Genomic DNA, 21,237 nt, shown 5'->3' with positions numbered 1-21,237 from the left:
CTAAAAAAAAAAAGCCTCTGCCCTAAACCAACTTAGCAGATTCATTAGGTTTTGAACAACCAAAACCATCTTCCTCTCTCTCTCTTCTCTCTCTCCTCTCTTCCTCCTCTCTTCTCAAAGGCAGAAAGTCCTTGTCTGCCATACCAGCACACCTTGTAAAACCCACTTAAAACTCGCCCCACCCCCCACCCCGGTTGTCATTAGATTCCTCTTATCCTACATCTGATGCCCAGGACTGGATGAACTTAAGATAGTTGATTTTTCTGATCACAGGCTAGTCTTACAAGCACAACCTGTTCTTTCCTGGAACAAAATCTTGCTTTGCATTAACAAGCCTTCTGTCATTCCAGGCCAAGGGTAGGCAACCTAAGGCCCGGGGGCCGGATGCGGCTCATTCGCCTTCTCAATCCGGCCAGTGGACGGTCCGGGAATCAGCGTGTTTTTACATGAGTAGAATGTGTCCTTTTATTTAAAATGCATCTCTGGGTTATTTTGTGGGGCCTGCCTGGTGTTTTTACATGGGGCACAGGAATTCATTCATTTTGTTTATTTTTTCAAAATATAATCTGGCCCACCACATGGTCTGAGGGTCGGTGGACCGGCCCACGGCTGAAAAAGGTTTCTTCCAGGAAAATCACTAGAAGGCAGAAGTGTACTCCTGCCACAGACCCTATACCTGAAAGCAGCTTTTTGTGTCAATTTATATACTCATATATAGTTATAAGGGACGCAGGTGGTGCTGTGGTCTAAACCACAGAGCCTAGGACTTACTGATCAGAAGGTCGGCGGTTCGAATCCCCGCAATGGGGTGAGCTCCCATTGCTCGGTCCCTGCTCCTGCCAACCTAGCAGTTCGAAAGCACGTCAAAGTGCAAGTAGATAAATAGGTACCACTCTGGCGGGAAGATAAACAGCGTTTCCGTGCGCTGCTCTGGTTCACCAGAAGCGGCTTAGTCATGCTGGCCACATGACCCAGAAACTGTCTGCAGACAAACGCCGGCTCCCTCGGCCTATAGAGCGAGGGACCCCAGAGTCGTCCACGACTGGACCTAACGGTCAGGGGTACCTTTACCTCTACCTATATAGTTATCTAATTTATCAGCACCTGTTGAGGACCCAGTAGTTACATAGGAAGATGTCTTATACTGAGTCAGGCACTTGGTGCCTCTAGCTAATCTTGTCTACACTGACTAGCAAAAGTAGCTTCTTTCCCAAATAGGTTTTATATTAAACAATAGCAATCCGACTCTTTGTTGCTAAAGACATACTGTCTTCTCTAGCATATTATATACTACAAAGATCTGTCTTAATTATGCATTCTCAACGTAGTTTTAATTTTAATTCTCCTTATTGCACTTGATAATTCAGTGCAAGAAAAGAGGCTTTACAAATGAAATCTCATTACTAGACAAAGAGTTATTACAAAATAAGACAAAAGTAATTTCTAAAGTATATGAAACACTGTTGGACTGGGAAGTTAAGGACAAACAAGTAAACGAGGTAATGATTAGATGGGTTTAAGATATAGGTAAAACTATCAAACTATCATCATGGGAAAAATTATGGAAAGAAAGTTGGAAATTTATGGCTTGTGAAATGATAAGGAAAAACCTGATAAAGATGTTTTATAGATGGTATTTAACGCCAACCAAAATATGCAAAATGTATAAAACAAAATCAAATCTGTGTTGGAGGTGTAATCAAGTAGAGGGGACACTCATACATGTGTGGTGAACATGTGATAAAATCAAGGGCTTCTGGGATGTGGTGTATGAGGAGCTAAAGAAAATATTCAAACAAAATATTATTAAGAAAACAGAAGCTTTTTTTACTGGGGATACCTTTAATAATAATAATAATAATAATAATAATAATAATAATAAATTATTTATACCCTGCCCATCTGGCTGGGTTTCCCCAGCCACTCTGGGTGGCTTCCAACCGAATATTCAAAAGACAATACAGCATTAAACATTAAAAACGATTAACTTCTGCAAAATAAATTAAGGTATGTAAGTCAAAAATAGAAGGAAAAAGAGGTAAGAAGGAATTAAGAAGGAAACAGTTTACCAAAAACAAAAAGAGAACCGTGTTGAAGATCAAGGAAGTCAATTGGAAGAAAAGAAAGGCAATATGGTATATATATTGATGTTCATTTGTTTGTATAAATTTTTGTAAGTAACAATGTTTTAGTTGTATTTCTCTATTTTTTCTTTTTGTTTTAGTGTTGATTATGTATTATTATTTTTAAATTTAATGTGTGTGTGTCGTAAAATAAATTCAAATAAAGGGGGAGGGAATCCTGTTACAGTTGATTTTGACAGCTCGATGACTAAGCTCTTTAGCGACGAAACGTCTGATTACCGGAACAATGTCCGAACACTGAACCACTGGAATATCGCAACTGGACACTGGACTCTTTATTTACTGCGTTTGCAATTATTTAAGATAAAACCTATTTGGGAAAGAAACTACTTTTGCCATTTTTATGGACATTCATTGTTCGTTTGAGGGACGTGGGTGGCGCTGTGGGTTAAACCACAGAGCCTAGGACTTGCCAATCAAAATGTCGGCGGTTCGAATCCCCGTGACGGGGTGAGCTCCTGTTGTTCGGTCCCTTCTCCTGCCAAGCTAGCAGTTCGAAAGCACATCAAAGTGCAAGTAGATAAATAGGTACTGCTCTGGTGGGAAGGTAAACGGCGTTTCCGTGCGCTGTTCTGGTTTGCCAGAAGTGGCTTAGTCATGCTGGCCACATGACCCAAAAGCTGTACGCCGGCTCCCTCGGCCAATAAAGCGAGATGAGCGCCGCAACCCCAGAGTTGGTCACGACTGGACCTAATGGTCAGGGGTCCCTTTACCTTTACCTATTGTTCGTTTGCAGATGGTTGCCTTGGTGATACTATCTTGTGTCAATTGCAGTAGTCATTGTATCACCACTCTGTTCATTGTTTCATGCACTGACTGGCAGCAGCTCTCCAAGGTTTCAGGTAGTGAGTTTTTGCCAGCCCTACCTAGAGATGCCGGGATTTGAACCTGGGACCTGCTGCGTGCAAAGCAGATGCTCTGCCACTGAGCTATGGTCCTTTCCCTGAGATGTTGCACCACTGAGCTATCGTCCTTCCTCCTACGTGCCAAGGAGACATCACAGATTTCTTAGAGTTGGAAGGGACCCGAGGGTCATCTAGTCCAACCCCCTGCAGTGCAGGAATCTCAGCTAAAGCATCCATGACAGATGATCAACCAACTTCTGCTTTAAAGCGGGCACCCCCAAACTCGGCCCCCCAGCTGTTTTTTGGGTCTACAACTCCCATCATCCCTAGCTAACGGACCAGTGGTCAGGGATGATGGGAGTTGTAGTCCCAAAACAGCTGAAGAGATGAGTTTAGGGATGCCTGCTTTAAAATCTCCAAGGAAGGAGAGTCCACCACCACTGTTGAATGTATCCTCCTTGCACACCATCTAAAGGCCACATGGGATATGGCTTTAGTCATGTGGATGCAGTCAGTGTGTCTGCTTTGGTTATGTAAATAGCAGCAGCGAAGGAGCGAAGGTCACCTCTCAGAAGCTGCTATTTACATTTCAAGGGGCGCCTCAAACACAAGGCACATCACCCTTAACTGAAGGAACAGTTGAAGGAGCTGCATATGTTTAGCTTGGAAAAGGGGATGTATGACAGCCATCTTCAAATACAGTGGTACCTCAGTTTTCGACCGTCTACACTGAGGAACATTTCGGTTTTTGAACCCTTTTCGGAAGTCGAACGTGCCACGTGGCTTCCGACTGAGTTTTCGGTTTTCAAACGTTTCAGAACTTGAACAGTCTTCCGGAACGGATTATGCTCAAAAACCAAGGGACCACTGTATCTTAAGCCTTTCAACTTAACCCCCCAAGTCCCCTTCCCAGACAAAAGTATTTTCTTCTGAGTTTGCTCACAGTCTACTCAAAGTGGGTTTAAATTTGGCCGTAATATTCAGCTAGTCCAGGCATGGCCAAACTTGGCCCTCCAGCTGTTTTGGGACTACAACTACCATCATCCCTAGCTAAAAGGACCAGTGGTTAGGGATGATGGGAACTGTAGTCCCAAAACAGCTGAAGGGCCAAGTTTGGCTATGCCTGAGCTAGTCGGATAGCACCTTTAACTGGCATAAAACGAATGGCCACTTTTTATCTTACACAAACATCTGGGCTCGGCAGACATGCCTCTGCCTCTTAATGTTTTATGGCCTTTTGGCCTCTCTCCCTCCCCTACAGACCGTGTGAGAAAAAGAGCAAGCTATCAGACACATCTCACACCCTGAAAACTGAAGAGTACAAGTCATGTCGCACAAAATGGGCTCCAGTCCACAACAGCTCATGCTTCAATACATCTGTTGAGCCTTTAAAATTGTCACAAGACCCCGTGGGCCCATCGAGATGACCTGTCACCCCGATTCGATTGTGGGTAGGTTATTACGCAATGAGCCGTCATTCTGAATTGGTCCCAATTTGCTTGCTAAGCTGGTTCTAACCTCTTCCCATTCATTCATCTCGTGCTTTTCCACGCATGACCCCCCCCCCATCACTTCCCCGACCACAAAAAAAACTGACATTTGGTGCTTTTCTAAGTGGATTTGTTGAATGAGCATTTTTAAGTTAGGGTTAAAGGTAAAGGTAAAGGGACCCCTGACCATTAGGTCCAGTCGTGACCGACTCTGGGGTTGCGGCGCTCATCTCGCTTTATTGGCCGAGGGAGCCGGCGTACAGCTTCCGGGTCATGTGGCCAGCATGACTAAGCTGCTTCTAGCGAACCAGAGCAGCGCACGGAAACACCGTTTACCTTCCCGCCGGAGCGGTACCTATTTATCTACTTGCACTTTGATGTGCTTTCGAACTGCTAGGTTGGCAGGAGCAGGGACCGAGCAACGGGAGCTCACCCCATTGCGGGGATTCGAACCGCCAACCTTCTGAACAGCAAGTCCTAGGCTCTGTGGTTTAACCCACAGCGCCAATCTGGACACAAAAGAAGTTGGCCAAAGTTGTTAGGTTTCGGAGCTGTTTTTTGTGAAATTCCCCAACATCTACGCTTCCGACAAGGGTTGCTGTACATCTGGATTTTCCCAGAAATTTAAGCAATTTCCGCCCAGGTGCTGTTTATGAGGGCCGAATACAAGCTTGGTCCGGGAAATTCCAGACATTTGGCAACCCTACTTTAAAGAGGACTTAAACTGCAGAAATGTAAATTTAAGATATGCGCCTGAATCGCACCCACAAAATACAGGTAGCGACCTTAGCTTTTTTTGCTGCACTGATCCAAGCATCAGTTTCAGGTGACCTCTGTAGCCATCCCTCCATTCACTCCTGTCATTCTGTCCTTTCCCCAAATTTTTTGCAATTTGTAGCCTGGCAAACAGCTGACTGCAGTCTCATGAACCATATCACTCTGGAATTCTTCTTACCCCTCCCCCCCATAAGAGATATGTGAACATCTTTGTTACTATGGCAACACCCAGATGCAATATTTTGAGTCAATGAAGATGGTTTACATCACTGCTAGAATACCTCGCAATCTGCAGTCATCTTCTAAAGAAAGCAAGTTCTTACTCCTCCCCTGAGATGTCTACAAAATCCAGCAGGCCCTTAAATCAGAAGTCAGAGGAACAGATACACCCTGATTTCACTCCCAAGAAGGACAATTCCAGCTATGGACTGAGTGTAAGAGGAGCCAGAACCGTATGTGGCTTGAATTTCTTGCTCCCCTGAATTTTTAACTGAAGAAATAATAATACAGGATTTTAAATGAAACCTGGGACTCAGCTGCAAATAAAACATTTTACGTGTGTTTTAAGTGCAATATACAAGGTGACACTAGATGGTGAAGGTGAGTGTTATGAAAAATTCAATGTACCTTTTAAAATGCTTTTTTAAAAAAGCATTTTCAAAGTGGTTTTTATATGTGACTAGATTCCACCCTGGAGTGAATTTGTATCCATGCATTCCACCACACACACACACACACACACACCAAGTTCTCCAATTGAGCTCTTCTGGAAATAGGGGCAATACCTGCAAGAGCCCCATGGAAGGGGCAAAACAACACTGCAAGTGGCAGTGGTATACTTGAAGTAGTGTCTCCACCCCCATTGTTCAGAGGTCTACCTCTGAGGGTCTTCTGCTGGTTCTCTCACTGCGAGAAGCAAAGCTACAGGGAACCAGACAGAGGGCCTTCTCGGTAATGGCACCCGCCCTGTGGAACACCCTCCCATCCGATGTCAAGGAAATAAACAGCTCTCTGACTTTTAGAAGACACCTGAAGGCAGCCCTGTTTAGGGAAGTTTTTAATGTTTGATGTTTTATCGTGTTTTAAATATTCTGTTGGGAGCTGCCCAGAGTGGCTGGGGAAACGCAGCCAGATGTTCAAGGTATAAATATATTATTATTATTATTATTATTATTATTATTATTATTATTATTAATGGAGAGCCAGCATGGTGTAGTGGTTAAGAGCAGTGGACTTGTAATCTGGGGAACTGGGTTCGCGTCTCCGCTCCTCCACATGCAGCGGCTGGGTGACCTTGGGCCAGTCACACCTCTTTGAAGTCTCTCAGCCCCACTCACCTCACAGCATGTTTGTTGTGGGGGAGGAAGGGAAAGGAGATTGTTAGCCGCTTTGAGACTCCTGAAGGGGAGTGAAAGGCGGGGTATCAAGTCCAAACTCTTCTGCTTATTATCATTATTATCATTATTATCATTATTTTGTGGTCCCTTCCACAGTCGTACAATTGTACAGTCGTACAATTGTACAGTCGTACAATTCTATTGCCTAAAACTCATATGATTCAATCAATAAAGATTTCTTTAAGCCGGTGACAGCCCTGCTTATTGGCAATGCAGCACTGCACTATTATTATGTAGGAAAACAATGACATCGTCTCCTACCTCAAAACAGGCCCTTCAGCTTCCGCACAACCCATAAGAGAAAGGTTTCAGAGATTTCCCATTCTCCGTTCTTGCATCCCCCATCCTCTCCTGCAACTCCGTTCAGTTTAGCCCTTCTATTTTAGATCCCCTGCGTGGCAATTTACAGCATCCAGAATTTGGCCTGCTGCCCCCTTTTCCAAGCCCTGGTCCAAAAGCTCCCCCATCAAACTGACTCCAGGTGTTGTAGCTCTAAGCCCTTCCTCTCAAGGTTGAATGTGTTTCCTTGGCAACCGGCCTGACCTCCATTACTCCGGGGAGCAAAGATGCTCTGCCAAAGAGCTTTCCGTTTAATCAGCCCCTGTTCTTTTAACAGTAACAGGACTTCCCGTCCGCAGAGCAGGTTGCCCAGACAAAACAGGGGCCTCTCGCAGGTCTGTCCTGCGGCTATTTATCTGCCTCCGTTCGGGGCACACGCTTTTAAAATAAAATAAATAAACGGTTACGTAAAATGAATAAGTAGGCCAAGATGTACTTAACGCTTGCCCTGAAGACACTCTTCCTGTCCTCTGTGTGTGTGAGTGCGTGTTTTGGCAGGGGTAGCTAATAGCTATTTCAGGATCCGCAGGCAGAGGAAAAAAATTACGAGACTAACATGCACTCTCATATCAGCGCCTGATCAGCAGATCCAAAGGCTTCTCCTTAATTTTAAAGCTCTCTGCAGCTTCGTGCTGGACACACCTCTCTGGCTTTGTGCCCCCAAAATCCAACTCTGCAACAGTTGGGCTAACTTTAGAGTTTCTGCCATGTTCTAAGGGAAGAAAGTAAGAGCAAACTAATAGTACTACTTTATTGCAGACCTGGAGTCCTGTGTGCAGTCTGGGCACCACAGTTTAAGAAGGATATTGAAAAGTTGGAAGGTGTACAGAGGAGGATGATCAAGGGTCTGGAAACCAAGCCTTATGAGGGAATTGGGTGCGTTTAGCCTAGAAAAGGTGACAGCAGTCACAAAATTAAAAGACGCCCGCTTCTTGGGAGAAAAGCAATGACAAACCTAGACAGCATCTTAAAAAGCAGAGACATCACCTTGCCAACAAAGGTCCGTATAGTTAAAGCTATGGTTTTCCCAGTTGTGATGGATGGAAGTGAGAGCTGGACCATAAAGAAGGCTGATCGCCAAAGAATTGATGCTTTGGAATTATGGTGCTTGAGGAGACTCTTGAGAGTCCCATGGACTGCAAGAAGATCAAACCTCTTCATTCTGAAGGAAATCAGCCCTGAGTGCTCACTGGAAGGACAGATCCTGAAGCTGAGACTCCAATACTTTGGCCACCTCAGGAGAAGAGAAGACTGCCTGGAAAAGACCCTGATGTTGGGAAAGACGGAGGGCACAAGGAGAAGGGGACGACAGAGGACGAGATGGTTGGACAGTGTTCTCGAAGCTACCAGCATGAGTTTGACCAAACTGCGGGAGGCAGTGGAAGACAGGAGGGCCTGGTGTGCTCTGGTCCATGGGGTCACAAAGAGTCGGACACGACTAAACGACTAAACAACAACAACAGCCTAGAAAAGAGAAGACTGAGAGGTGGTGTAACAGCCGTCCTCAAATATCTAAAGGGGGGTCATGTGAAAGAGGGAACAAGCTTGTATTCTCCTGCTCCCAGAGGGGAGGACCCGAACCAATGGCTTCAAGTTACAAGAAAGGAGATTCTGACTCAACTTCAGGAAGAAATTTCTGACAGAAAAAGCTGTTTGACAGTGGAACGGTATCCCTTGGGAGGTCGTGGACTCTCCTTCCTTGGAGTTTTAAGCAGAGGTTGGACAGCCATCTGCCATGGATGCTGAATTTGAAGTTCCTGCATTGCAAGGGGGTTGGACTAGATGACCCCTGGGGTGTCTCCTAACTCTACACGAGAAGACTGGAGAGTGGAATGCAGGAGTGACAGACTGCGAGACACCATGGGGAACTGGCAGACCTAAATTTTGGGGGCCATGAAGCTTGAGCTGTTAAGGAGGCCCCTTCGCAACCAGCCATGAGGTCTGGGTAACCGCTGTTATCTTCTTCAGTGAGGTTGTTCCATGACATTGATTAAAATTGCTCTACTGGCTTATCTAACATGTCAAAGTCACCGGTGTGAATAAAAAATTCCTATGCCTTATAGTTTTTTAGTCATGTGACTCAAATTGGGTTTACTAAACCTGTTATTTCTAAGCAATGTAGACTAAAGTAGCTTCATTAGTTGCATAGTAAATCTAACCCTGTCATGGGGACCCTGTTCTCCTCACATAAACAGCAGCAGCAGATTTCTCAACAAACCTTGGTATAATATTCTAACATGGAAAACTACAGAAACACATTCAAAACACAAGATTTGTTGGCAATGGAACTCAGAGAGAAAGAGAGAGAGGCAGAATGCATGGAAAAGTTCCCTTCTGTTCATGCCATTATTATGAAAGAAACGTTTAGAGCAAAACGACTTACATAGCTTGTGCTTCTGCTGAGTAGTTATTCAGAGGTCACCCATTACTTGCACCCACAAAGTAATCCCAGGTGTTTCTTTTGTATCATTTGCAAGTGATGGATTCTGAGAATGCTGCAACTCTCAAAGAGATTCCAAGTTTCTCCCTTGCAGGACAGAATACTCAACGTGGATTTTTATTTCTTATTATTGGAGCTGTTGGTGATTTAAGTCGGCTGGATGCAAGAAGGAAAAGTTCTATGCCCCCGTGGTTTAGAAGGTAGGGAGTGGCGACTTCTCTCTAATGGGCTGTATTGTCCCAGGGAAAGGAGGAAGTTTACGGGTCTGTAAACATGTGAGTATCACCCAAGGAATGTTAGCCAAAGAGATTGCTGAGAAACCGGCTTAACTTGTTTCCGCTACAACACAATTAGGCTGCTTACACCTGCGTCCATCATTGGTACCTTACAAAAGGATACTGGTTTGGGGCACCCAGTTGTTGGTGTACAAGCCAGGACCAAAATGCAAGTGAGCTGAATAAAGTTCAATATGATCTCAAGACCTAAACTTCAGCATTTATTTATTTACCTCATAAAATTTATACACTGCTTTTTTTGTAAACAACCACAACAACCTCAAAGCGGTTTACATCAAATGCAATGGTAAAATCAAGGAAGATTTACAACCCTACTTTAAAGCATACCAGATTTTAAATACTAAAAGAGATTAAAATGACCACAATTATGTGCCAGAGATAGTGCCTAAAGCCAAAATTGTGAATTGTCAAATCATATTGGGTTCAACGGTGGGTGGGGTTGCAACAACAACAACAACAAAAATCCTGACCCCCGGCCCCTTTGATGTGCTTTCATATTTTATTGCCAAGTATACAAAGCTGACGCAGGTGACGCAGGTGGCGCTGTGGGTTAAAGCCTCAGCGCCTAGGGCTTGCCGATCGAAAGGTCGGCGGTTCGAATCCCTGCGGCGGGGTGCGCTCCCGCTGCTCGGTCCCAGCGCCTGCCAACCTAGCAGTTCGAAAGCACCTCCGGGTGCAAGTAGATAAATAGGGACCGCTTACCAGCGGGAAGGTAAACGGCGTTTCCGTGTGCAGCTCTGGCTCGCCAGAGCAGCGATGTCACGCTGGCCACGTGACCCGGAAGTGTCTCCGGACAGCGCGGGCCCCTGGCCTCTTAAGTGAGATGGGCGCACAACCCCAGAGTCTGTCAAGACTGGCCCGTACGGGCAGGGGTACCTTTACCTTTACCTTTATACAAAGCTGAATGTTCCCAAGTAAATTGTGAGTAAGTTGTGAGTTACCTGTGTGTACACAGGTACACACCTGTACACATTATTATACATATGTTGTTATTGTTGTTTAGTCGTTTAGTCGTGTCCAACTCTTCATGACTCCATGGACCAGAGCACGCCAGGCACTCCTGTCTTCCACTGCCTCCCACACCATCCAACCATCTCGTCCTCTGTCATCCCCTTCTCCTTGTGCCCTCCGTCTTTCCCAACATCAGGGTCTTTTCCAGGGAGTCTTCTCTTCTCCTGAGGTGGCCAAAGTATTGGAGCCTCAGCTTCAGGATCTGTCCTTACAGTGAGCACTCAGGGCTGATTTCCTTCAGAATGGATAGGTTTGATCTTCTTGCAGTCCGTGGGACTCTCAAGAGTCTCCTCCAGCACCATAATTCAAAAGCATCAATTCTTCGGCGATCAGCCTTCTTTATGGTCCAGCTCTCACTTCCACACATCACTACTGGGAAAACATATGGGTTTAACTACCGGGTATACGGACCTTTGTTGGCAAGGTGATGTCTAATAATTAGTTTGACTTTAAGAAAAGCAGTACACGAACAGCTCAGTCGTAAGGTGGTCTTCCATGACACAAAGAGCTGTTGGGAGATGGGCAAAGCTTGACTGGTCTGGAACCATCAAATCCCTTGTCTAAATCCATTTTAAACAGATCCCCCCTCCATTCCCTGCTCAAAGAACTCATCACAAATACTGAGTCATGAGAGAGAGAGGTGGGGATGCTGTGGCCCTACAGATGCCGTTGAATGACAACTCCCATCACCCCATGCCACTGGCCACGTTGGCTGGGAGGCCAAAGACATAGCCCCTCCATCACAACCATTGGCAGAAGGCATAACACATCTCCTGTGGAACGCTGGCAGGCAGATTGGAGCATAGGTGCATTATTCACTGGGCCTTATCTGCTCAGTACTTCCCTGAGTGCCTCTATGCGCCTGAGGCATCCTGCAAGTTGCGTTTTCAGTGGCGTTACTGTACACCATGGACAAAACGTTCCAAAGCAAATCAAAAAGTGCCTGGCTCTCTGAGGGCAGAGCTATGCGTCTCTCAGCCTCACAACGTGAGAGTTATTCATTGCTGTGTGCAGTTAGATTTTTAAGAGTTAGATTTTTAACTGGCCGGATTTCTTCTGCTCCCACAAGTCCCTTCAAAAGCACACACACAGAAGGCCCCTGGCACATTTGCTTTTATGGAACCTCTGAGAGTTTTCTTACATTTCAGGCCACAGTATTCACCTCTTGTTTAGTTGATTAGTCACGTCCGACTCTTCGTGACCCCATGGACCACAGCACGCCAGGCACTCCTGTCTTCCATTGCCTCCCACAGTTTCGTCAACTTCATGTTGGTCACTTCTATAACACTGTCTAATCATCTTGTCCTCTGTCGTCCCCTTCTCCTTGTGCCCTCAATATTTCCCAACATCAGGGTATTTTCCAGGGAGTCTTCTCTTCTCATGAGGTGGCCAAAGTATTGGAGCCTCAGCTTCAGGATCTGTCCTTCCAGTGAGCACCTGTTGCTGGACCACAAACCAGATGAAAAAGAAAAACTGCCCCTCAGCTGCCCCGCCTCGCCCTATCCTGTTGTTTTGCCAGAACAAAGATGGCAAACCTACACAACACACTTGCTCCCACAGGAGGCAGCAATGGCCGCCAACCCAGATGGCTTCAAAAACGGGGTTTGGCCAATTCATGGAGCAGAGGGCTATCAATGGCTACTAGACCTGATGGCTATGTTCTCCTTCCACAGCAATGCTTTTGAATCCCAGTTTCTGGAAACCACAGAGGTGAGAGTGTTGCTCTTATGGTCAGATCCTGCTCACAGGTTTCCCGCAGGCACCTGGTTGGCTCAGGTGAGAACAGGATGGTGGAGAAGGTGGGCCACTGGCCTGATTCAGGCTCTTCTCGTGTTCATGATGTAGTACAACAACATATGGAGGCCACAGCTTTCCTGCACACTCTGGTTTTTGTTTCTATTCAAACATTTTTGCTCTGCAAAGTGTGAATATGCTCTCATTAAGGCCTCATATCTGGGTGATTCAGAAACTGCAACTAATCCAGTCTGGGAGTCATTTTGGACTCACAGCTGTCCATGGAGGCGCAGGTCAATTCTGTGTCCAGGGCAGCTGTCTACCAGCTCCATCTGGTATGCAGGCTGAGACACTACCTGCCCACGGACTGTCTCGCCAGAGTGGCGCATGCTCTAGTTATCTCTCGCTTGGACTATTGCAATGCGCTCTATGTGGGGCTACATTTGAAGGTGACCCGGAAACTACAACTAATCCAGAATGTGGCAGCTAGACTAGTGATTGGGGGCGGCCACCAAGACCACATAACACCAGTCTTGAAAGACCTACATTGGCTCCCTGTACGTTTCTGAGCACAATACAAAGTGTTGGTGCTGACCTCTAAAGCCCTAAATGGCCTCAAAGGCGCAGTATACCCGAAGGAGCGTCTCCACCCCCACCGTTCTGCCCAGACACTGAGGTCCAGCGCCGAGGGCCTTCTGGCAGTTCCCTGACTGCGAGAAGTCAAGTTACAGGGAACCGGACAGAGGGCCTTCTCAGTAATGGCACCTGCCCTGTGGAACGCCCTCCCACCAGATATCAAAGAGAACAACAACTACCGGACTTTTAGAAGACATCTGAAGGCAGCCCTGTTTAGGGAAGCTTTTAATGTTTGATACATTACTGTATTTTAATATTTTGTTGAAAGCCGCCCAGAGTTGTTGTTGTTGTTGTTGTTGTTGTTGTTGTTGTTGAGAATGTGGCAGCTAGACTGCTGGCTGGGAGTGGCTGCCATGGCCATATAACACCGGCCCTAAAGAATCTTCACTGGCTCCCAGTATGTTGCCAACACAATTCAAAGTGTTTGTGCTGACCTTTGAAGCCCTAAACAGCCTTGGACTCGGACAGGGCTATGACAAATTGTTTGACTCTATACAGTGGTACCTCGGGTTACAAACACTTCGGGTGACAAACACTTCAGGTTACAGACTCCGCTAACCCGGAAGTAGTACCTCGAGTTAAGAACTTTGCCTCAGGATGAGAACAGTGGCGGTATGGTGGCAGTGGGAGGCCCCATTAGCTAAAATAGTATAGTTTCAGGTTAAGAACAGACCTCCGGAACGAATTAAGTTCTTAACCTGAGGTACCACTGTATATGACTTGCTTGCAGGTTGGTTGGGGTTTTTGAAACCTTGCATGTTCACCAAGAGATCTGGCTGGTTTTCAAATTTCTAAAAGCGAGGAGAGATAGAAACGCAGCGGTTTACACAGCACACCTGCTTCTGCTGGAGGGAAGCCAGGCTGAGCCTTCAATACCTTTCAGAAGAAGGAACAGGAAATCAATCTACTAGATGTCCATTTAATCTCTCAGGGACACCTTGGCAACGGACCTTCTTATAGGGCTCTTCAAGGAGGGCATGTTTGCCCTTCCTACACGAATCGCCGGCACATGCCGTGAACCCGTGGAACTATAACCACTCTGTTGAAAGGGAAGCAAGAAAACGGCGTTGCCGGGGTAACCGCCCCCTCTGCGATTCTCCGGTGAAAAGATGTTTGGTTGGGTTTTATTTTATTTTTCAATGACAGAAACGGCGCAAAGGTTTCTGAGAGGATCGTTGCCGCAGGGAGGGAGTTCTGAAGAGGAATTAGCAGCTTGACATTTCACAGGAGCGAAGAATAGAAGCTGGGTTTTTTGTATTGTATTTTTTTTTTTACTTTTTGCAGTTTAGTTAATGGTTGACAAGTCAGAGTTGAGTAAAGAAGCCACAAATGTACGAGGTTTCAACCAGCCCTGCTAGAAGCACCGTAGCAGAAGTGGAAATCAAAATGTATAAGCACAGCCCTGTGCAAGCGTTTTGCTGTTCCTAACCTGCTGGATGAAGACTTCCAAGAGTCCTCAAGCCTGCTTATCTGGAAGTCACATTAGTCCCTATTTTTCTCCCTGTTATGAGAATTATAAGATCTAAGATATAAAATAAATGTTCATAAATGTACCAGGCAAACACATAAATATATAAACCACGTGCCTGAGACTGTACAGTGGTACCTCGGGTTAAGTACTTAATTCGTTCCGGAGGTCCGTTCTTAACCTGAAACTGTTCTTAACCTGAAGCACCACTTTAGCTAATGGGGCCTCCCGCTGCTGCACGATTTCTGTTCTCATCCTGAAGCAAAGTTTTTAACCCGAGGTACTATTTCTGGGTTAGCTGAGTCTGTAACCTGAAGCGTCTGTAACCTGAAGCGTATGTAACCCGAGGTACCACTGTACAGGAAAACAGTCCTAAAGCCATTTTGACTCTTTCAGTGACCTCAAATATTCCACTGAAATTTGGATGGAAATGGGAAAATAATAATAGTAATAATTATAATAATAATAATTTATTATTATTTATACCCCGCCCATCTGGCTAGGCTTCCCCAGCCACTCTGGGCGGCTTCCAACCGAATATTAAAATACAGTAATGCATCAAACATTAAAAGCTTCCCTAAAAGGCTCCCCATTGTCTCTGTGCTCACAAATCCTGCCTTAAGGGCACATTTGTGTAGGAATAGCGGGAGCCTATGACCAGCGGGTGGCGCTGTGGGTAAAACCTCAGCGCCTAGGGCTTGCTGATTGCATGGTCGGCGGTTCGAATCCCCGCGGCGGGGTGAGCTCCCGTCTTTCGGTCCCAGCTCCTGCCCACCTAGCAGTTCGAAAGCACCCTTAAGTGCAAGTAGATAAATAGGTACTGCTTTATAGCGGGAAGGTAAACGGCATTTCTGTGTGCTGCGCTGGTGCCGGCTCACCAGAACAGCTTCGTCACGCTGGCCACGTGACCCGGAAGTGTCTCCGGACAGCGTTGGCCCCCGGCCTCTTAAGTGAGATGGGCGCACAACCCTAGAGTCGGACACGACTGGCCCTTACGGGCAGGGGTACCTTTACCTTTACCTTTATGACCTGGACTCAGGAATTAAGTATTTACCATCACAAAAGAATGGCCAGGCTGTCCAGGTAAACCCATGAACAGGTTTCCTGCCAGACAGGATTCTGCTGTAGACCGCCCCTTCTGTGATGTATGTATGATGTATTGGGGGGTGGTCTTGAGCCACAGGGTGGCAATTTCAAAAGTCTATACAGTGGTGCCTCGCAAGATGAAATTAATCTGTTCCGTGAGGCTCTTCGTATAGTGGTTTTTTCGTCTTGCGAAGCAAGCCCATTGACAGCTTAGTGGATTAGCGCTATTAGCGGTTTAGCGGCTTTTAGCGATCAGCTGTTAAGCGGCTTATCAGCGGATCAGCTGATAAGCGGCTTAGCGGCTTAGGAAAAGGGGGGGGAAAGGGGGGAAACCCACAGGAACTCGCAAGACATTTTCGTTTTGTGAAGCAAGCCCATAGGGAAATTCATTTTGCGAAGCGCCTCCAAAACGGAAAACCCTTTCGTCTAGCAGGTTTTCCGTCTTGCAAGGTGTTCGTCTTGTGGGGCACCACTGTATAAGGACTTGTAGATACTTGTTTGCATTACTTATGTTTACATTTGATTGGTTGGTAACTGAATTCTAGAGAGTTCTCATGTGATTGGCTAATGTCGGAAGGTATCTCGTGAAGGAGAGATTCCATTTTATGTGCAGCAAGATGACTGCGTGTTAGAATCCACTGTGAACACTGCTAAGTTGAATCGAGTGTGGGAGCGCTTCTTCTCTGCTTGGAAGAAAGAGAGCTAAGCTGCAGAAGAAGGTGAAAGCGGGAATCTCCCATAGGAGCTGCAAGGCATAACCTTAACCCTAATACAGAAGACTGAAAGTGCTGAGCTCCTGAAAGGGAGGAAAATACAATTGTTTGGAAGTTAGAAGAAGAGACTAAGCCCAGGCTTGGAGAAGCATGCGACTGTAAATATTATGTTTCAATACATCTGTAAGTTTCTGCAAGTAAAGTTTTGAATGTTAAAAGTCTGGATATTAGCTTAATTTCCAAAGAAGGGTGTCTGCGTTTTTTCCCTTGTTACCCTTATGCTGAAAACACTGCACTGTATCAATGGAAAAGATTAGTAGAAAGTGGATTTTGTGAGCATTTGTGGCCACTAAGCCTGGAAGGGTAAACACTCCCCCCATCTATTATGCAATTGCCTGAAGACCTCAGAGCCCATGCTACATTTGATCATGTTTCATACAAACATTAATCTCACATAGATACCTATCTGGACGGCTTAGATTGACTTGCATTTTAAATTTACAATGGATGTACTAATGGTTATTGTATCCTTAAGGTGAGCTGGTGGCGTTTTGGGGCTTTCTTTTGTTTTTCCCTCCTTCGCATTTTCTCCTCTTTCTGTTTCCCCCCCCCCCCTTCTTTGTTAAGTTTGCCAGGAATCTTTTTTTAAGGGATCGTCACCAGCGCTGAGGTGAAATGGCGTGACTTTCATAAACGTTTTATATTGCTCGACAAAATGCACCCACACCCACACACACACATAAACCTTTTAAGAGAGCTAGGAATAGCGGGGTAGGGATATTCACAACAAGTCTCCCGTTATTTCACTGAGCGCATGTACTCTGGCCTCAGCCCTGGAATGGTTTGCGACATCGCTGTGCAGCCAAGCTGAGGAGCAGGTGAGGGAGCATAGCTGTCAACCGTCCCTTATTTGGCAGGAAAGTCCCTTATCCCAGCGCTGTGTCTCGCTGCTGTCCCTTATTGATGATGTCCCTTAAATTTCCTGGGTTTCAAAGGAAGCAGCTCCTCTCCCTCCCTCCCTCCCTGCCGGCCAGGGAGGAGGGAGGCTCCAACTGTGTTGCTTGACTGCGTTGCTCACCCAATAAGGAGTCTAAGAATGACTGGGGGGTGGAGCTTGCATGCCTTGTGCCGATCAAATCGGCCGCGTTCCCTGGGGACTCGCCTTTGCTCAGTGCTTCCCAGCGGAGAGGAGACGGTGGTTTCCCTTGCTGCATCCCCTTTGCTGGGTTGCTGTGCTGTGGGAACCACCGCTTGAGGCTTTGTTTGGCTGCTGGCTGGGCTTTCTGCCTTTGGCTCAGAGGGGCTCAGAAGTTGAACATGCTTTGAAAATCCCTTATTTTGGCTGCTGATCCCTTATTCTTGAGGCTGCTGGTCCCTTATTTTCAAATCTGTCAGTTGACAGCTATGCCTCTGAGGCCTAGGGCCCTCGTACCTACGGGACCGCCTCTCCTGGTATGCCCCACAGAGGAACTTACGGTCTTCAAATAAAAACATCTTGAAGGTCCCAGGCCACAGAGAGGTTAGGCTGGCCTCAACTAGAGCCAGGGCATTTCCACCTGCGGCTCCAACCTGGTGGAACGCTCTGTCACAAGAGACAAGGGCCCTGCAGGACTTGAGATCTTTCCGCAGGGCCTGCAAGACAGAGCTGTTCCACCAGGCCTTTGGTCAGGGCGCAGCCTGACTCCCTCCTTTGGCAATCTTTACAAAACTTTAGTTTATGGTTGCCATCAATTTTGATTTTAATTAATTTTTATAATGTTGCACTGTTTCAGTGTTGTTAGCCGCCCTGAGCCCGGCTTCGGCTGGGGAGGGCGGGATATAAATAAAATTTATTATTATTTTTATTTATATTAATTTGGTATTTTCAGGCCTGGAGAAGAGAAAGCTGAGAGGTATCTGAAACTGTCACACGGAAGATGCAACAAGATGCAGCAATGGAGGACCTGAACCAGTGGGTTCAAATCGCAAGAAAGAAGATCCCAACTAAATGTCAGAAAGAACTTTCTGGTGGTAAGAACCATTTGACAGTGGAACAGATTGTGAGCTCTCCTTCAGTAGAGAGTGATGCAACAGCAGCAAAAAAAAAAAAAAAAAATAGGTTAATGCTATTCTAGGCTGCACCAACAGAAGTCTAGTGTCCAGATTAAGGGAAGTAATAGTACCACTCTATTCCGCCTTGGTCAGACCACACCTGGAATTCTGGATCCAGTTCTGGGCGCCACAGTTTAAGAAGGATGTTGGCAAGTTGGAAGGTGTGCCGAGGAGGGCAATCAAGGGTCTGGAAACCAAGCCTGATGAGGAATGGTTGAAGGAGCTGGGCACGTTTAGCCTGGAAAAGAGGAGACTGGGAAGAGATAGGATAGCCATCTTCAAATATCTCTAGGGCAGCTCTATGGAGGATGGAGCAAATGTTGTTTCTCCTGCTCTGGAGGGTAGGACTCGAACCTCAAGTTACAAGAAAGAAGATTCCAACTAAACATCAGGAAGAACTTTCTGACCCTAAGAGATGTTCAGTAGTGGAGCTGTCTCCCTCAGAAGGTGGTGGACTCTCCTCCCTTGGAGGTTTTTAAGCAGAGGTTCGATGGCCCATCTGTCTTGGGTGCTTTAGTTGAGATTCCTGCATTGGACTAGATGAACCCTACAATTCTATGATTCTATGAAAATGCAATGACATCAACTCATTCATGGTGTGCTTACGATTAGCTGGGGACCTACGCCCACCCTACCCCCAGATGTGTCTAGGCTCCAGCTCCCATCTGTCCCACCTGCTGTGGCCAAGGTTCAGGGATGATGGAAGGTGTACTTTGGGGTCTGAAGCAAAACGTGTTAAGGGAAAGAGGCATTTGCCTATATGAACCCTCTGTTGCTGAATGAGACTTCATCAGGCTATTCCCACATACTTTGGGGGATATAGGAATGTGCAGTCCAATGGGTAGTCCAAAGGCCATTTTAAAGAGTTGTTTTTCTTAGAAGATGCTTCTGCTGGTTTAATAAATGCCCTGATGGGGCAAAATAGACAGCATGAGCAGGTATCATCATAGAACCGTAGAACTGGAAGGGACTCCAAAGGTCATCCAGTCCAGGCCCCTGCAATGCGGGTAGCAAGCGAGCAGTCGCCTAAATAAAAACAATAAAAGGAAAATGAGATTCCAAGGCAGAGAAGAGCTTCAGACCTCCCCCTGCTCTCATCCACAACTCAGATCAGCTGATACTTTCATAAGCGATCAATGGCAATTGCGGGTGAGTCACACCAAGCCTATTAAGCCCTAAATCGCGGATTCATTTTTAATGCTCAAGTATGTGCTTTAATGAGTGCGGGAGAATCTTCCCCCTGCTTCCAGCTAATCACCACCATTCACATAAGGACTGTCTCTCCTTGCTTTAAATGCCACCACGTGGGTGGTGCTGTGCGTTAAACCACAGAGACTAGGACTTGCCGATCAGAAGGTCGGCGGTTCAAATCCCCGCCATGGGGTGAGCTCCCGTTGCTCGGTCCCTGCTCCTGCCAACTTAGCAGTTCGAAAGCACTTCAGAGTGCAAGTAGATAAATAGGTACTGCTCTGGCGGGAAGGTAAACGGCATTTCCGTGCGCTGCTATGGTTCGCCAGAGGCGGCTTAGTCATGCTGGCCACATGACCTGGAAACTGTACGCCGGTTCCCTCAGCCAATAAAGCGAGAAGAGCGCCACAACCCCAGAGTCGGTCACAACTGAATCTAATGGTCAGGGTCCCTTTACCTTTATTCCTCCAGCTACTTTAAATTGTGGCGCCCAGAACTGGACACAGGATTCCAGAAGGGGTCTGACCAAGGCAGAATAGAGCAATAGACTATGGCTTCCTTTGATCTGGTCACTAGGCTAGGCTGATGCAGCCTAGAATGGCATTAGCCTTTTTTGCTGCTGCATCACACTGATATCTAGGAAACACGATGACTATATACATACGTAATAGACAATCTTTATAGAATTCCTTCAAACCATAACAAGTACAAAATGAAATCTGTAGACTCCGAAAATCTTTAAATGAAGCGAGGTAGAATTCTACGAAACAGTAGTCAATATCCGGAATCACTGTTCAGTGTTGGACATCATATTTCACAGTTTCACAGCTTGTCTTTCATCGTACAAGGTTTGGTACCTCGCTTCATTTAAAGATTTTCAGAGACTTTGAGACTACAGATTTCATTTTGTACTTGTTATGGTTTGAAGGAATTCTATCAAGATTGTCTATTACGTATGAATATGGTCAATGTGTTGCCTAGATATTGCTGACGTTCTCTTTGCAACACAGGGGTTTGTTTGGTTACCTACGCATCACACTGAGAGCCTGGCAGTGAAGGGCTGGGACTGGGTGGAAGAGCATCTATCTACCTTGCATGCAGAAGGTCCCGGGTTCCATCACCAGCTGCACACACCCTACCTGAGACCCCCTGCCCCTCCATGTAGACCAGGGGTAGCCAACCTTTTTATACCTACCGCCCACTAATGCATCTTTCTTGATGGTAAAATTTCCTTACCGCCCACCAGTGCTCGATGGAAGGAGGATTCAGCTTGTGGTGTAGAACCCCCTACCGCCCACCTAGAATCCTGAAACACCCACTAGTGGGAGGTAGGGACCAGATTGACAACCCCTGATGTAGATAATGCTGAGCTAGATAACTCCATTCAGCAGAAGGTGGCTTCCTATGAAACAGGTGAGATGAAGGGCAAGCTTTCGTCAGTTCACCATAGAATTGCAGAGTTGGAAGGGATCATTTAGTCCAGGGTTAGCAAACTTTTTCAGCAGGGGGCTGGTCCACTGTCCCTCAAACCTGGGGGGGGGGGCAGACTATATTGGGGGGGGGGGCAATGAACAAATTCCTA

The 21,237-nt window shown here is 46.3% G+C and overlaps 1 protein-coding gene across 4 annotated transcripts in view; it reads right to left on the bottom strand.

Moving 5' to 3' along the window:
• The window catches only part of SYT16 (synaptotagmin 16), a 119,828-nt gene that overhangs the window by 77,241 nt on the left and 21,350 nt on the right, over positions 1–21,237 (bottom strand). Inside the window, exon 1 of one of the 4 annotated variants that reach the window (XM_079996196.1) lies at positions 9,376–9,807. The exons of 2 other annotated variants lie outside the window; for them this stretch is intronic. The gene's annotated coding sequence lies outside the window, so the exon portion shown is untranslated. Of the gene's footprint in view, positions 1–6,914; positions 7,298–9,375; positions 9,808–21,237 lie in introns of those variants that run through there. One more of the 4 variants, XM_079996198.1, reaches the window with a different exon arrangement.

The sequence above is a fragment of the Podarcis cretensis genome (assembly GCF_951804945.1).
Source record: "Podarcis cretensis genome assembly, chromosome: 1".
NCBI lineage: Eukaryota > Metazoa > Chordata > Lepidosauria > Squamata > Lacertidae > Podarcis > Podarcis cretensis.
Note: the sequence above shows the minus strand (reverse complement) of the source record. Positions and strands in the feature narration are given on the sequence as shown.